Raw genomic sequence first — 15,664 nt, forward strand, 5'->3', positions numbered from 1 at the left:
GAAATTTTATGAGAGTTTGGGGATATTTTGGGGAAAATATTAATGTTAAAAGTGTTGGCAAGCACACGCTTAAGTATGAAAAGGATGGAAAATTCAGCTTAGGGTCATTGTCACACTTACGTAGAGACAAGTTTTTTGCCTGCTGTAGGTTTTTCTACACCATGGGCCTCCCAAAAGACATGATGAGGCCCAAGCATTAATACTTTGGAGTAGCATGTTTTAAATTTTGAACATATTATATAGAAAGTAATCTAGAAAGACGAACATCATACGACTTCATTAAATCGCTAACCAGAAGACAAAAAACCAAAAGGTTTCATTCCATAACCATCTAAATGGAAGAAAATTTCCTTGATTCCACCAAATCATCCTCATCACATAGCACCCTACCACCCACTACACAGCAAGCACCAAAGCAACACCGAACATGAGAGTAAAGGAAGAATAAAAGTAAGAAAAACTCATTTTCCTCTTAAGACGAGCAGAAAAAAAAATCTCGTTGCATAATTAAAAGCAAAGAAAGGAGAAAAAAATTCTGACAATGCGCAATTAGCAGCAAATTTTTTTTACTTCTCTCTTCTCTCGCCCGTTTTTTTTTCATCTCAATGTGTTGTTGAGATTCCAATTAAAACGCCCACACTATGTTCGTAAAAAAAGAGTCTTAATAATGTTGATGATGTTTAAGTGGTGATAGAGTTCTTGGTACTTGGAAATTATGCTGGCATGTAATTGTGTTTGTGTTTTAAGAAATTGAGGGGTTTTGTGAGGGTGGTGTAAGGCATTTAGATGAGATGTTAGAGGAAATGAATGAAAAATCCATAGAAATTTGCAAAAAAGTCGGAAAAAATTAGCATTTTAAAAAAAATCGCGCAGTTTAATTTTGGGAATTCAGTCATTTTTGCAATCTTGACGCTGAAATTCTTGTGAAAAGTACGAGTATAAAACAAAAATAGTGAAAAGTTTACGACTACAAACAGTTGATGTAGAAAATACTCTTAAAATATATACTGCAAACAATTTATAGCTGTTTTGTAAGAAGTGGTGTGTAGTGTACTGTTCAATATAGTTTTATTCAAAACTAAAGAAACTAAAATCTGTTGATAGAAACAGTATGTCATTTGGTAGTAAAAATTGACAAATTAGTTAACAAGCAGTCAGCTTCAGATTATGAATCAAAAAATTCTTCGATTTCCTAAGGTACCTTGAGATAAAATTCCTAAACTCCCTTTAAATTTTTGCATTCATCGTCAACTTCCCACACCCTCCCCCAACCCCTTATATGTGTGGTGTATAGTGCATGACTATGAGATAGTTTCTCTTAATTTTGTCAATAATAGTGAATATTGCACGACATTGAGTCGTTCTCAATTTTTGATCGATTCATCGATTTGTGGATTTGGGATTGATAGATCAGGATCACATTGTACCTACCCCACACCAGGTACGTATTAAAACACTCTTGAAATACTATTATTATTGAGGCATTAATACATTCGAAATCTTGCAAATCATCTACACTATTCAGTGTCTTTTACCTATAATCTGCCATTCAACTTGATTTTTTACTCTTTTTAATAAATCCACACATCATCCATTTAATTGCCTTAATAATCCTCCACATTCAATTCCCATTTCCCATACAGTCTTCAATATAATCTTCATATATGCGATAAACTTTAATGGCTGCATCAATTATTCCACCCATCCAGTTCCTTTTCTTTCTTTCTTTTTTTTTTGTATTCAATAATTCACATATATAAAGTATGCACATAAAGTACACAAAAGTCGTGGGGCAAGTGAGACAGAACGAAAAGAAAGTAAACACTAATTAAAATCATCGATCTGAGTCAGTAAATGTACGTGGATGGATATGAGTGCATAAGGAGAAGAGAAAAAAAACAACAGAAAAAAAATTCCGTGTAGCTCATTTAGACTAGAAAACGAAGGGAAAAGAAGCCCGCATAAATAATATATGTATACATATTTAAATGAGCAAATTTCATTGGCTCATAAGCAGCCAATTGAAACGATTGCGCTACACACGGGAAAGAGAGAGAATGGAAAAATAAGAAGAAAAAATATTTATATGTATATACGACGACAACGACGGCGGGAGTCGCTCCGCATCCGTATATGTCGTCTTAAGACACAGCAAAAAATTGGCGGAATTGGACTGGGATCCCGCATCCATCCGCGCTGTAATATTAGTGCACAAAAAAAAAGAATAAGAATCGGCAATAAAAGTGTGTGATGTGCTATAAATAATCAGCATAGCGCACGTATCTACATACAATTTATTAATACACACGTCTATATGTGTAACATGTTGATGATTATTCGCCCCCTCATGTGCATGATTATGCCGCACATATACACACATGTGTGTGTGTGTCATTGTAGTTGTAACTTACTCATTTGCCTCTCACTTCTAACTGATTACTTCTTTTGTGCACTTTAATGTTTTTTTTTATCCATAATTTCCTCTCAATTCTTATTTTTATATTCTCTCTTTCATTCTCTCTTGCTCGGTGACTTTCGGCTGAATTCTGAGAGACATCAATTGATGTCTGTGCCTTGTGAATATTAAAATTATCTTGCTGCTTTCATATTGTTCTCTTTTTGATGAGCAAAAATAAAAATTAAATTTTTTTTGGTAATATTTGCTGCTTTTTGCTTTACTGAAGTGAACTGGTGAAAAGAAGGTTATGACTGAATTGGATAGGTTGGAATGGAAGTGAGGTGATATGAATTGATGTATGATGGTGTCACTCTTTGACTCAGAGCTCGAAGTCGACTTGGAATTTAGATGGAAATTCATATTGAAGCCAATAAAATATGAGCTGTGCTCTTAGGTAATATGAGGTCTTGATGACGGTTGCATTTAAAACCAAAACTTCATAATTTGTCGCTTGAGATTAATGTAGTTTTCATAATATTACATTTGTAAGGTTACCAATTTTGAAGCCATTGGAACTTTTTCATCTCTTTACAAAAAGTTTAGAATCTTTAGACTTAGGGTTGCGAAGTCAGTTCAGGCTATCAAATCAAATAATGGATATTTAAGGCCTTACTGTGATAAAGATAATGGTCAACTTGAGTTACTAGAGTTTTCGATCTTTAGATTGTAAATCCTAGTAGCCACTAGGTTCTCCAAGGTTTAGTATTAATTCGATGCTTCCATAGTTTGACCCGATATTAGTAACTGAAGTTGCAATTCTAAGCCTAATGTGTAATGTGCAAAAAGATTTAAAACATTGTTTAATAATCATATGAAGGTGCTAATGATTTATTAGCTGTACTCTAGGTATCAGAAAGCAATTTTTAGAACCTAATATTTTATAAATTATGATCTAACTTTATAATCATGATCAAGTCTAAAGATAGTATTTCTAGGATTTGGAACTAAAAACTTGCATTTTCATCAATTTTGATCCTTTGGAGTAGACTTAGACCAATACTGGCCTGTCTCACCTTCTACATTCATCACTCAACTTCTAAATGCATCTCATATTGCTCTCCAAAATTCCTCATGGATCTACTTCTGTAGTTCCATTAACATCGTACAAATCCATCATTCAATCATAAGCCAATATGCATATTACCTTCTTCTTTTTCTTTCTCTCTTTTTTTTTGCTTTCGTTTTATTTTCTTTATATTCATATTTTTGATTCATTTATTCTGTCTTTAAGTTAAAGCAAAAAATATATAAAAAGGTAAGCAAAATATGAGTGAGAAAGAAGAAGAACAGAAAAAAAATCATATTTTTTTCTTTATAAATTCAAACTGATATTGTTTCCACTATTGCTGCTCTGCTTTATTCATGAACTTTACTTATGCCACTTTTTTAAATGATTTTTTTTGTTGTGTCTTGAACTACAAAAAAAGAAGAATTTCTTTTAATATTCAATCCTTGGCCTCGTCAAAATGTGCTCAATGTTTTCTCTTCTCTTCGAGTACGGAAAAAAAAAATTTTTATGTTGCCTGAATGTCTTCGGGGCATTCTGTTGGTCTTATTGTAGATAGTCAGTCGTTGTTGCTCTCACTCACTCGATACTGTTTCATTCTCCGTAGTTTCTTGTCCGCTTTGCAATACGGCGGATGATGATGATGATGTCGACTTTATGGGGATATCGTGAACGAAAGAATATAAGCGTTGCAGTTCATTGCCGCTTTGGCCCCGTCGCTCTGCTACGAAAATATTCTTTTCTTCTTGATCTTGTTGTTATTTTTTGTTTTCAGTGCTGATGCTTACATTGACTCGGATTTGTTTTGAGTGTAATGTGTGGATAGTTTAGTAACAGATATATAAGGAATTGAAAGGATTGATGATGATTTTTTGAGGATTTAATGACTTCCGAGTTGGTTTTGGGGCGTTCGATATAAATTTTTGGTTTATAGTTGTCTATCTGGAGTTAAAAGTCATCAATTTTTTATTTCTGGATTTAAAAAGTACTCAAATATTGAGATTAAGTTACAAGTCTAGAACAGTGACGTCAAATCAGCCAAAATCTACCGTTACGTTTCAGTCAGGACAATTTTGTACCATACCATTCTTACGGTGACGTAGCAGTGCCCTAGCGACGTTGTCATTGTGTCATCACTGCACTTGTTTGTACTGCTCGGTTTTAATAACACCAATTTCATTCGGTCTTACCTCTATTCCCTCCAGCAATCAACCCAATTCTCAATTTTGTTCTAAACAAGACCTAAATATCATTAACAGAATCAATTAATATCCAGCAATCATAAATCAGCGCAACCTCAAAACAACGATAATATTAATAATTTTATATTTTTTGTATTTGCTCACTCGATTAATTTTCAATTCAATCCACCTTGCTGCAGCCATAAAAGGAAATTATGTAAAACATGAAAAATTTTCAATTTAAATTGGCTGTATTGTGAACTGCTTTTGTTCATTTCAACGTGCAAATTTATTAATCTGAAACGGTTTTTAGCTGACTATTTAATAGTTGGAGTTAATTAAAGATTGAGATTTGTTATGTGCACTTAGATGGTAATTAATTGGGTATTTGAGGTTATGTTTCTAGAATTTGCGGCAAATTTAGGCGAGACAGGAATGTGATTTCTTGAATATACCAGCTTCTTTAAGCAAATATTGAATAACATGTATAGAACCAGGGAGCGGGGATGGTGACTTCTTGAATATGCCCTTCATAATGCTCATGAACTCTCCTGACAAGTTTTCTTAAAAATCTATAAAAAAATTCAGAATTTTTGATTCGTTTATCATCAAAAAATTATCTCAGAAATATTTTTAAAAAAAAAGTATAATTCGAAATAAAACAATGTTAAAAAGACGCAAAAACCAATTAATTTTAATTATATGTCCATATATGAAAATCATTCACATCAAAGCCAGCACAGTGAACAGAGCAGTGCCAAAAGGTAAAACTAATCAGTTCTCTCCTATTGTTTATATTGTCTCTGAGAGAGAAAAAGAGAGAGTAAAAATATTGAGAATTGAGAGAAAATTAAATAAAATAAAAAAAGGTTTCAAAAAAAGCAACAACAAAAAGCAGTGGCAGCGCGCAAGAAATGAGTAGGAAAAAAGTATTTAAAAATGTATAATAATTTCAGATAGCGCGAAGTTCATGCACACAAACACATGCGCCCTGCTTGTTACTCTCATTTGCACACATGCACACGCAGTCGCACGCATACAGGCGCACATAAAAAAATTTCAATCTCATTTGTATATTTTTTTCAGATTCATCAACATCTTCTTGAGCTGCTTCAATTGTTTAACGACTGAAAAATTATACAATTTTACTCTCCGTTCTCACCAACACAACCAAAAGTGACGAATTTTTTTTTCTTAAATGAATTCGCGCGGTGACGAAGAACCGAAGAACGGCACATACGGTAAGAAAAGAAGACACTGGCATTGGGATAATCAATCTCATTTACCTCATCGGCATCGCATTTTCTTTCCAACTCGTACATTCATATGTGTGGAAATGAATTGACTTTCATGGGATGATGTGAAATTCTTTTTTTTTTGGTGCTGTTAAGATTGTTATGCAAAAAAATTGTTAGTTGAATTTTAAAAAATATTAATTTGAATACAAAGTTTTAAATTTTATATATTTAATTAGGAATGATTTTAAAAAAATTAATTTTAAATTTATTTCAAAATTTTAAAAGAAACAAATTATTTTTTACAAATTATATTGAAATTTGATTTTATTTTTTTAAAGTTTAGTTTATCAATATTTAAAAATTTAATAAAAATTAAAACAAATATATTTATTTAGATATAAAGTTTTTGAAATTCAATTATTTTAAAAACACTTTTTATTTAAAAAAAATTAAACAATAAAAAAATTAAATTTTTAAAATTATAATAATATTTTAAAACATAGAATCACATAATTCATTTTTATATGAATTTCTATTTAACTTTATGCAATCACATTTCCCATGCATTATTCTTTTCAATAATTATAAACAATTTATTTCATAATTCATATAATTCAATAATTGCTGCTAATTTAAACAGTTTTGCTCAATTCATCAAACTATTAATTTTGTCTATTGAATTATAAAATTACAAAGCTAATTGCCGCTGGCACTGCAATGATGGTTTGCAAAAAAATTAATATATTTTTTAATTTGCTATTCACGATTATTTTACTAAAATTTCAAATTTTTCATTATGAATGATCTAATAACAAATATTTCACCAAATCTATCTTCATTCTCACACAGCAGTGGTTTGTGGAATTCATGCTGGTTATTTATTAACATGATGGTGGTCTCTCGACTTTAAATATTAATTGTTGTCCATTGATTTCTTTTTTTTACAAGCTATGGTTCATTGACAACATTTTATTTATAATTTTGGATGAAAGTTTTGATTTTTGATGGGAATTTTTTAAAATTTAGAAAAAGCAGCATATCCACTATATTGAAAAATAATTTAATAAAATTAAAATTTTGAGTTTAAAATTCAGATTTAAATGATAAACATTCGTATATTGAAAAATTAAATTAAAGACTTAATTTTTTTTGAAATTTCAAAAACCGGTACAAAATTCTAAAAAAATGTACGGTTTGAGAACCGAATCCATGACCTCTTGAATTGACTGAAAACCTTATCTTCTGGACCACCAAACAATTTCTTCAAAAAATTCATCAACAATTTTACAATTCATTCCCCATGAACACCTCAACCTGCCATCAAGTACAACCAATTACAATAATCATAAGGAATTCTAATAGTTGAACCTCAAACAAAACGAAAAAAATAATAATTCTTAAGCAAACTACGAAGAAAATTGCAATTCGATAAGTAAGAAAATTATAATAAGAATAGTAATCATCAGAAGAACAAAAAAAAAATAATTGGAACAATAAGAATATCAAGGAACAAAAGGAAGAACAAGAGCAGCAGCAGCAGCAGCAGAAGCAATAATAATATCAATAAGAAAATCAGAGAAGAAAGAAAGAAATTAAGAGAGTTGTTGTTGTTGTTGTTATTGTGTGCATAAATATATGAAAAATAATGAGCAGTGTAAGTAATGTACACATATGCAAGCACACATATGTGACTCACACAACGACACATGAAAAGAAATTTTTTAAGGAGAAAAAGAATTAAAAAAAAGAAGTCGACCTGACACATCTTTATGAGAATGTATGGCTTGATATTTAAAACAAAAAAAAAAATGAGAGAGAAAAAAATGGAAAAATTGCGCGCGGGGTTGAGGAAATGGAATGAGGTTTGAGGGGGTGAAGTTTTTTTTTAAGAGATTTTTTTTTGCGTAAAAAACGAAAATTTTTTTTGAATTTTTTTTTATTGGATTGAAATTTTGTTCCAAAAATCCTGAATATTTGCTTGAAATTTAAGAGTTTTTCTATTGATTTTTCCAAATTTCGGAATTTTTTTTCTAAAATTTCAGTTTTTATTCCTTTTGTTTTTAAAATTTCCTTTAATTCCTCAAAAGTGATGTCGAAATATTGCAAATTTATCTCAAAACTACTGATTTATCTAGCAAAACCATCCAAAACTCTATTCAACCCCTTCATAAATTTCTCAATTTACACCCGCTTCCAAGCAAAATACACCCAGTTATGTATGCACATACCATACACATCACATAACATTTAAAACAAAAAAAAATGAGCATAAAAAATTCAGGGCTGATTTTCTCCTCCACAAAAAAAAAGGAATACAAAAATTGCCGACAGAATCAGTAATTGCGCTGCTTCATTTTCACCCTGAAGGATATAGAAAAAAAATTATTCTTCACCAACACACACACAATCATGCTCACATGTACATAAGTAAGTTGAGAGAATAAAAAATTAAAAAATTCGCTCTCATTAAGACACGTCACGCACACAATTAAAGCCGCGGATTTTTTTCTCTCATTTAGTAAGTGAAATGGAGAGACATAGAATGTGCAATGCACACAGACATGCTTAATGTTAATGACTACAACTACACAAATGCAAATGAGTGTTAGTGAGGCAAAAGAAAACCAGAAAAATGCGAATGATTGTGTGTCGTCGTGCCCCGTAGATCATTTATTCGGGAATTTGTGCTCATTGTGAGAAGCGACTCGGGATTTTTGTGTTGTGTTTTTTAAAATATTCCGACACAGAAAGACAAGACAAAAAACAACACACAATTTTTTTAATAGTTAAAAAAAATTATAACAACAAACATTTTTTGCCTGTCTCGCGAATGATTAAGGAACAGGAACAACTCAAACGGCATTTTTTAATCATTTTTTTGTAAATTTAAATTAAATTAATAAAAAATTATCCGTAAAATAAATAAATTAAAATTAAGTGAAAATAAATTTTTTAAAAACGAAAAAAAAATGAAAATTTAGTGATAAAAAATTTAAAAAAAAAATATCAAATTCAAATTAAAAAGCGAATTTTGATTAAAAATATTGAATTGAATAACAAAAAAGAGTTCAAAGTTAAAACCCGGAATTGGAAAAATATGTCAAAAAATTAAAAAGTGAAAAAGTTAAAATAAAAAAAGTGCAAATAATATTGAAAAAAATTCAAATTTAAAAGGATAACTTTAGCGGCAAAATATTTAAAAAGTATGAATTATAATATTTTAATTTAAAAAAATTATTTTAAATTGATTGAGTTTAAAATTTGTTTATGAAATATTCAAATCAGTGTTAATTTTTACCTACAAAATTGTCTCAATAGCTGCAATGTAAATTAATTTCTTATAGAAAGTCACAAAAAATACCGGAAATTTTTGAATTTGCATAAATTATTTTTTAAAAAGGTTCAATAAATTATATGACAAGTGCTCATAGGGATTTTAGGATACAGGCATAGACCTGCTATCTTGAGTCAAGTTGAAAATATTCAAAATTTCATTGAGTTTAGTTTTTTTGCTCGTTAAAGAAGCTTCAAAATTGCAATCTAAATGTGAATAGGCAATAAGATTTAAAAATATAATTTCTAGTAAATTATATAAAGTTAAGTTTACTTAAATACGCGAGTTAATAACTTTTTTCTTAAAATTGTCATTTTATTAAATTATAATATTTAAAAAAAATTCTTCAATTTCAAAATCAAATTTTGTTATAAAGTTTAAAAAATGTGTTGAAAAATCTTCAAGATTCATTCTGAATTGTCTTAAAAAATATTTTTTAAAAAGATAAATAAAATGCCTTAAACATTTAGAAAAATCCACAAATTGTCGACTTCATTTGAAGATTCAAAATTTCTGACTCAAAAATCAAAGCACAAAAGTATTTAAAACAGCTCCAAAAATTTCCCCAAAAAGCTTAACTGACTAAAAAATTCCGATTAAAAATCCTCATCAACCCCCAAAAATTACCCCCATCTTCCTCATTATTTTTTTTTTCTTCATCCTCAAAAGAGGCAAAAAAAAAAATCTCTCAAGCAGCAGCAAAAGTTTGCATATCTCTCGTATCCGAAATGGTGTGTGGCTGTGCTGTTGCCAGTGTGATGATGATGACTTGCCGCCTCACTCTCTTTCTCTCTCACTCCGGGTCGCGCTTTTCGGTTCGCACCGCGGTTGATGCGCGGGTGTTTCTTGTGTTTCACTCTGCGATTTGCAATTAAAACAGAAAAAAAAATTTTTTTTCTTCTTTCTGCTCTCATTCGTTGATTGCGATTTTTTTTTCATCATAAAAAAATAGAGAAAATTTTTTTTTGTATAATTAGTTTTAATTAGGAAAGCGACACGAAAGGATCGCGGAAGAATTTTTTGCGCAAATGTTCTTGGATGGCTTTTGATGATAAAGAAAATTTTGTGGATGTGAAAATAATTTTTTTGGAGACACAAAAAAAAGTGATTAAGTGAAAATTAGTTAAATTAGTTTTGTGATGAAAAATTAAAATTCCATAATAAAATGTTGAAAATGAGTTTAGTGGAAATTTTTAAAATTTGAATTTCATGAAAAACTATCAAAAAATAAATTATTTTAAAAATTTAAAATATTACTAAATCTGAACAGTTTCAAGACAATTAATGAAATGTTAAATTTTTTTGTTAATTTAAAGATATTGAAATAATTTGAAAAAAGAATACAGTGAAATTTGTGTGAATAAATATATAATTTTTTAAAACATTTTACAATTTAAAACTGTTTGAAAATTAACTAAAAGTTTAATTTTAAAATTAAACAAACATCACAAAAACTAAAATAAATCCACAAAATTATTCAAAAAGTTATAAATCAAAAGTCAAAATCACGAAGAAAAAAATAATTAAAGTTAAAAAGACAATGTTTCAAAATAATTGAAAAAAGAATATTATGGACAAGAAATAAATCATATAAAACAAATAACAATTGTTAAAGTGACATTTTATTGTTATTTTACAATTAAAAACTAATGCAAAAGTAATTAAATTTTAAAAATTTATGTGAATATTTTTAAATGTATTTTGAAAGAAATTTATTAGATTTTGCAAAAGTCAAAGTTAATTTGAGTGATAGAAAATTAATTATTTTTGTTTTAGTTTTAATATTTAAATGTTAAAAAAAAAAATATTTCTACAATTTGTTTGTTATCACTTGATGTGAAATGTTCTCGAAACTGAGAAATTCTCAAGAATTATCAAGAAAACCAACTTGATATAAATACTTTTATTTAATTTAATTCTTATTAGAAAATCATTTATGTTTTCTAAATAATTTTGAATTTTTTTCTATATTATGCAAGTTAACTCCTTTAATATTCTAAATTGTGAATATGTTTCCAAATTTAAACAAGTATTTAAAAATAGTAAATTAAACATTATATTGAATATTTAAATATTCCACAAGTCTGTAATTACAACAATTTTTGAAATATATAATTTGACTTCGATTCAACAAATTAAATCTCAAAACTTATATAATAATATAACTCATCATCACAGTCATCGTCAGCAGCAATGGCAACAATGAAAAATTAAATTTAATCAAACAATACAAAAAAATTAAACCCAGAGGCTCAAAAAATAGCAAATTAATGTGCTTATATCAATCGTGTTAAATGTGAAGTGATTGGTTGAAATTATTTTGTTGAAATATCTGTGGTTATATATTGTGAACAAACTGTTTATTGCTTAAATTTTTAATTTTTTTGTGTTTTTTAAAAAGTAATTAGAGTCAAGAAATTATAGTTTTTAAAACGATTAAAATATTTTTTTTTTGAAAAAGATAAATTTGTGAAATTTAAATAAATTACCAGAATCAGTCGTCAAAAAACATTACAAATTCTAAACAAATTGAAAATAAATCTTAAAAATAATTTTTTATGCATATTGAAGGGTTAGTTCTTTAAGATCACAAATATCCCTAAACATTAACAGGTAGACAAGCTGCAAGTGTTTGCAAGTGCAACTCAGTTCTTTAAATTTCAAATAACTACACAAATTTCATATTTATCACCAAAAGTTGAATTAAATCCAATAATTTTCAAGCCTCTCCCATTTTACTACAAAAAAGATATTTTAAAAGTTTAATTATTTTTTTCCATTTCACAATTATACATTAAAGATTATTATTAATAAACTTTCATTACTTAATTGATTATGAGAAAGTAAAGAGCATCTTAAAGTTAATGATATGTTGAAGAAATGATTGACTAAATGACAATCTATTTAGTTTAAATGATGAAAATTTCCATTTAAATGTCAATAAATTTTTTTTCGTCTTCTTTTTCTTCCTTTCATCATTTTTTTTTTTTATTATAACGTGCAATTTATGAGATATTGTGAAGTACTATGGATGAAAAACTAGGAAAATAAAGACGAGAGTTAAGAATTAATGCAAAAAAATGATAAAATATTCATTAATATGGATTTTTTAATGGTGAAGAATTGAGATGTATATGATGAATTAATTATTAATTAAATTACAAAGTATTGAAGAATGTGACATTAACATGGGAGTTTAACATGAGAAATATCAATTTTGTAGTGTTTATGTAAAAATTATTGCAAAATATATAAATAATTTAATTTTTTTAAAAGATTTTAACAAATTTTATGTAGATTTTAAAGTTATTAATCATTTAAACAAATTTCATATTTTTTCAAATTAAATAAAACTTTTTTTTTTTTCAAAATTCAAAACTTTCAATTTTTCACAATTTTGAATTTTAATTTTAAAACACATTTTTTAAACAATTTAAGTATCTAAAAAACTATTTTTCATATTAAAACTTAAAACTCCGCATTTTAAAAGTCCACAAAAATCTACTTAATTACCTCCAAACATCCACATCTCATCACTAAATTCCATCAATTTTAATTTCCATCACAGCATCAAACTTAATCATACTTAATTAATTTTTCCTGTGTAAATTAATTAACACACATGATAATCATCATTTTTATCATCATATCAGCTCAGTCTAGTTCCAACTCTCGAGCAGTTAAAATGTATAAAAAATTTTGTGAGCATTAAAAACAACAAAAAATAAAAAAAAAAATACAAAATATTTTGTGTGCATTTGCAAAGTGAGAGAAGATGTAGAAGACAAAAGGAATGATTTTTTTTTTTGTGAGAAATGTGAAATGTTAGAGTGAAATAGACGTATTAAATACAGGAAATGTGATTGTGTTGGTGAGATGGAAGTAGGAGATTGTTGTGGACTTCCGTGCGGCTTTTATGTGAATATTTCAGAGTTTTTTGTTGATTCTTGAGAGTTTCATGCTAATTTAGACAATATTTTCACTATCTAGGTTAGGTTTGCAATTTTTGGATTGTAAAATGTCGAAAAATTGCTATTTTTAAGCAACTTTGTTAATTTTTAATGCTAAAAAATTAAAAACACGATAAAAATCAAAATAAATTTCCAAGAACTCCTTAATTTTAAGCATTTAAACCTTCATAGTCACCAATAATCTCTCAATTTCAACAGTCTTCAGAAATTTTGTCTCACTTTTTTTCATTGACAACGCGTCAATTTTCTCTAAATATACACATTCAATTCAATTGCATTCTGATCATTCATTGATTGTTATAAAGATGTCAATGACAGTGGGACAGTAAACTATATATATATATAAATAGATATATGAGAGACAGAAAATGTTTCGTGTGACAATTTTTTCAATGTGATGAGGTGACTTTTGAGTTTTTTTTTATTGGGGACCTTAGGGGTTTTCATCTGGATGGTATCTGAATCGTATAATATGAATATAGGTATAACGATTATTAGCTGCACTTGTAGTCAATTGCTATCTAAAACCTTAAGCAATGCATCAGATTTGTCTATTTTTAGTTGACAAAGATTCCTTTAACAATTTTAAAATTCTGTCTTTTTTAAATGTCTGATTATGTTTACTGATGACCAAACAGTCATTTACAAGATAATGACGATGACTTACAAAATTTATTATTCGCTGTTGCTGCTTTTACGACAAAACAACAAAATTGTCTATTCAACTAAAACTAAATCGACTGAACTACAATCATAAGAATATCTCTACATACACACAATATATCCTTAATATGATTCCGCAAAAATAAAATCTCTTCATTTCCTCTTACAAAATATAATAATTTACATTTATTTTGATATATTTACTTATTTCATATCCAAAAAAGTAACTCAAATCAATCAATCTTCATTCATTATATTGTAATTCATCTAACTATTCCCAATTTTCTTCTCATTTTAGCATCAATAACAAACCAGTGAAGTGAATAATTCATCTGAAAGAAAAAAAAAACTGCAAAATAATTAAGTGAAATAAAAACGGATCGAAGTAGCTTGTGGATTATTATTTAACAGAAAAATAAATCAAAATAGACTTTGAAAAGTGAAAATAAAATTAAAAATCATAACAAGCTTTGAAATTTTGCCAATACAAAATTAGTTGAAATTGACTTGTGCTTAAATAAAGGACTTTTGTGTGTTTTTGTGGTTGAAAAAAATTAAAAGTGTGCAAAACTGAGCAAAAAAGTGGACAAAAATCGAGCAATAATAAGGAAAACTGTCAACAATTGAGAAAAATCACCGAAAATTTTCCCACGCAACCCTCTTTTTTGCATCTCAAATTCACAATCACCACAGTGATTAAACCTCATAAAAAGGACAGCAATAATTAACTTTGATATTTATCCGAAATCATCAACATCGTGTACATCAGCTGAATAATTCCATAAGGATATATTTGTATTAAGGTTTGTTATCACATTTTCATTATTTACTCTTGTCCAGTTTACTGTCCGGCAATTGCAACCCCTCCGATATCATTAACTACTCTGTTTAATCGTCTTTGTTGTAATCTCCGATAAAAGTGCGAAAAAAAAAAATTGAGGGAGAAAAAATTTTCTTGTGCAAATTAATTAAGTGAGAAAATGAGAAGGTTGATGAGAAGCTGCGAATGGTAAAAATAACAAAAAGGGGGAAAAATTAAGACGGAAAATTCCCACAGTTGATTATAAAGGAAACAAAAAGAGTAGTCAGGAAGTTGAAAGCAGAGATTGAAAATGAAAAGATAAAACGAAGAATAAAAGTGGAAAAGTGCGGCGTGAAAAAAGGGGAGAAAAACTGACTGAGGGTGGAGGGAAAAACAATTAAAAGACTGTGAGGTTAATGGGAAAAATTGGTGGATTTTGTGAAGAATTTGTGGAAATTTTCTAAGAATTTGTGAAATTAAAGATTTTTGACAGATTTATAAAATTTTAAACATTTTACTTCTTAGTAAGACTTGACCAGATATTTGCTTCTTATGTAAGTCAAAAATTGACACCAAAATAATTTCAAACAATCAATAACCATCTTCAATTCTACAAAAAATTTAAAAATTCCTCCAATCTTCTTCACAAAAATCTCAAATCATTCTACGATATTTTCCAGTAGCAAAAATCAACTCAAATCCCAAAAGAATCATAATAAATGGCTACCTTATATCCATATTATTGCCTTCTTTTCTTTAAAAATTAAGTCATGCAATGACCGATCGTTTACCTGACACGATAAAATATAGCAAAAAACTACATATAGTGAATAAAGAGAAGCTATTAACATGCAAAAAATGTAAGGAAGAGCAACCAACACGGAATTGGTATCTGTGTGACTGTTATTTAGGGTTTGAAAAGAGATAAATTAATTAATTTAGGGATTCTGGATTGAGAATTTTGAACTCCTTCCTCATGTTCCCCTCGTGCTCCATAATAGTAAAACCAAG

At 28.3% G+C, this 15,664-nt stretch overlaps 1 protein-coding gene across 4 annotated transcripts in view; it reads left to right on the forward strand.

Moving 5' to 3' along the window:
- The first annotated feature begins 8,558 nt into the window (after positions 1-8,558).
- Positions 8,559-15,664, forward strand: part of zfh2 (Zn finger homeodomain 2) — a 63,502-nt gene continuing 56,396 nt past the window's right edge. For all 4 annotated transcript variants that reach the window (XM_070651914.1, XM_070651915.1, XM_070651916.1 and 1 more), the window contains exons 1-2: positions 8,559-9,086; positions 14,150-14,654. The gene's annotated coding sequence lies outside the window, so the exon portion shown is untranslated. The remainder of the gene's footprint in view (positions 9,087-14,149; positions 14,655-15,664) is intronic.

This window comes from Chironomus tepperi, unplaced genomic scaffold (genome assembly GCF_022539635.2).
Source record: "Chironomus tepperi strain 1889 unplaced genomic scaffold, CSIRO-AGI_Ctep_v1 contig_467, whole genome shotgun sequence".
Taxonomy (NCBI): Eukaryota; Metazoa; Arthropoda; class Insecta; order Diptera; family Chironomidae; genus Chironomus; species Chironomus tepperi.